This window comes from Megascapheus bottae, chromosome 10 (genome assembly GCF_031878675.1).
Source record: "Megascapheus bottae isolate mThoBot1 chromosome 10, mThoBot2.hap1, whole genome shotgun sequence".
NCBI lineage: Eukaryota > Metazoa > Chordata > Mammalia > Rodentia > Geomyidae > Megascapheus > Megascapheus bottae.
Window position 1 is genome coordinate 4,597,781 of NC_143518.1, and position 2,644 is coordinate 4,600,424.

At 38.8% G+C, this 2,644-nt stretch overlaps 1 pseudogene; it reads right to left on the reverse strand.

The window, feature by feature from the left end:
* Window positions 1-1,114: 1,114 nt before the first annotated feature.
* Window positions 1,115-1,280, reverse strand: LOC150057342 (U2 spliceosomal RNA; annotated as a pseudogene).
* Between the last annotated feature and the right edge of the window lie 1,364 nt (window positions 1,281-2,644).

Below are 2,644 nucleotides of genomic sequence, written 5' to 3' on the forward strand. Positions count from 1 at the left end.
AAAAGGAGAATTTCTGATTTTTGACTAAAATATTTTAAAGCAACTCTCAGTTACCATACACTTCATTCTCCATGCAATTTCTCAAACTTTATTTTCCTATATTGCTTATATTACATTCCCCCCTAAGAAAATTAAGAAATATTCCTCAATGAAGGTTCATGAGCTTTTAAAATTTTCAAAATTTCTTTTAATTTCTCAATCGAGTGTATGACTGGAGTCTGCTCTGTCTTGAGTCTTATGTTCCATACCAGTAACTTCTCTTACTGTTTGTATGTCATTTGTTAAAGAAATTGAAGTAATAGTTTTCAAATCACAGTTATCTATTCTCTACATTTTCAGACCATAAAGATTCTGCTTTGTTTTTCCTTCTGTAGAGCTGGAATTGCAGATTTGCACCATGTGCCTTGCTGATTTGCTGAGCTGAAATCTCATAGACTCTTCCATCCCCATTTATACTTCAGGTTGGCCTTGAATCTTGCTCCTCCCTATAAGCTGCTATCAGAAGCTCGCACCACTATGTCAGGCCCGATACCTTTTTCTATCATTTGATAGCTCTTAACAGTCCATTGTAAGATGTCTTTCTTAAAAGACATGGAAGTTATTTCAAGTCTTCCTCTATTGCGATTAATAATTTCACCTGGCAATTTTCTGCTGTGGAGTTTAAAGATGTGATATTACAACAAAAAAGTAATCACTTCGTAAAGTGGTTAATACTGTGTATTCTGACCAGAAAGTCATAGGAGTGTGTATCACCCTCTAGTCTGCCAACTAAATATATTGTCACATTGATAATTATCAGCTAACCTAATGTACTGATATTCAGATAATGTTTTGAAGTACTTTTGCTTACAAGGTAAATGAAGAAGTTTTTCATACAGTTAATAGCCATTTTAATGTTTTCTCTTATGAACATCAAGTTTGGCTATTTTTCTACTACTGGCATAGCTTTCTTGTTCACAGTTTTTAGGAGCTCTTTGCATATTAAAATGTATCTCATTGAAACATGTTGATGAATATTTTCATTTGCCTGCTGTTCGTGTATTACATTGTTTCATTCACTACCTTCCTCTGTCCCTTACTACCTACCCCCTAATGTTTCTGTTATTTTTTTTTCTTCTGGAGCACTGTTCCTGGAGGCACTGTAATTCCTGGTGGATGTATGGGTAGAGAAAGCTCTTGTTCTATCTCCCTGCTCCAAAACTCCACTTAAAACATTGGCCTCAGAAACTGATGTGAACAGACCCTTACCCACCATCTTTGCCAAAGGGCAGAGAAACAAGCTATTTTTATGCCACTCAAGAGCTAGTTAAGAAACATTTATGTGAGTAAATAGGCTAATTCTTCCAACTTTAGACTTGCAGATCTTAAATAGAAAAGTCCCCTTCCCTCCCCATCCAGATATTATTATTCACTTCTGTGTTCCTGTAGGGGAACACTCCCTAGACCACAGGAGATCCACACACTCATGTAGTACGTCACCAGACAGACACTAATGATGCTTGCCAGCCACTGTGTGTGTCTGTGTGGGTAATTCTGTATGGAACTCAAATGATGCTATGAATATAAAATGGCTCCTGGCATGGTTCTTCCTGCTTGCTAGATCATGTTCCCTGCCTGACTGGTAAAGGTGGAAGGCAAGAGTCACACAGCCTCTTTCTCCTTCCTCAGCAGCTGTGCCAACTTCCACCATCAACAATTACAACATTCTCCTGCTGACCAAAGAGGCAGTGTTGTCTCCTACACTAAAATTTCAAAAATAATTGACAGCACAGTAATTCTAATTTCACAATCCTTTTTATGGTGAGTCTATTAACAGCATTTAAAGATCCTTTGACTTCTATTATGCTTTGATTATTAAAATCCTCCCAGAGAGCAATAAGAGAGCCCCAATGTCTTTGAGATATAGTGATTTGCACTGACCTCAAACCCTCATAATTTCATAGCCAACGTAATTGTCTTTGAGTTATTTGCTGGGACGTAGTCTTCTGTTTACATGCTCTGGCCTCTTCCAGACCATGTGGGATGGCACTCAGCAAATCCCACAGTTTCAGCTAAGGACAAAGGGAATGTCAGCCTCACACAAAGTTAACAGACAGAGCTCAGTGCATATGTGCTGAGGTTGTGACTTGAAGTGTTCCATAATAGTGGCAAAGCACATAGACAAGAGTTCTTGTTCTGTAAAGACAAAAGCTCCCAGATGTTATATATCTTTTTTTCCCTCCTCTGCTTTGTCATAACACTGGAAAGCCCAAGAGAATGGCTACAGAGATCTAGCACAGGTTTTACCTGTTAGTTGCAGTCCTGGCGTGTCATCAAAAGGGAAGTAGAAGTAGCTGCATTAAAAGGAGAAATAGCATATTGAACATCATTGAACAGTATGAGAAAAGTTCTCCAGGACATTCTGTCAAACTACAGCTTCAAGTCACGTTTCCCCCAACTCACAGGGAGCAGGTGCTATTCCTCAGCAAAGCACCATGAAACAAACGATTGCCTTCATGGGCCAAATGTATGTAGAACACATCACACAGATGTCCTTGGGGATTCACAGTGCAATTTTTTTCATGAAGACATGCAAAGAAAACAGTGTTTCTAACCAAACCTACGGCCCAGTGTTCCACATATTTGCCCCCCCTTTTTTCCCCTT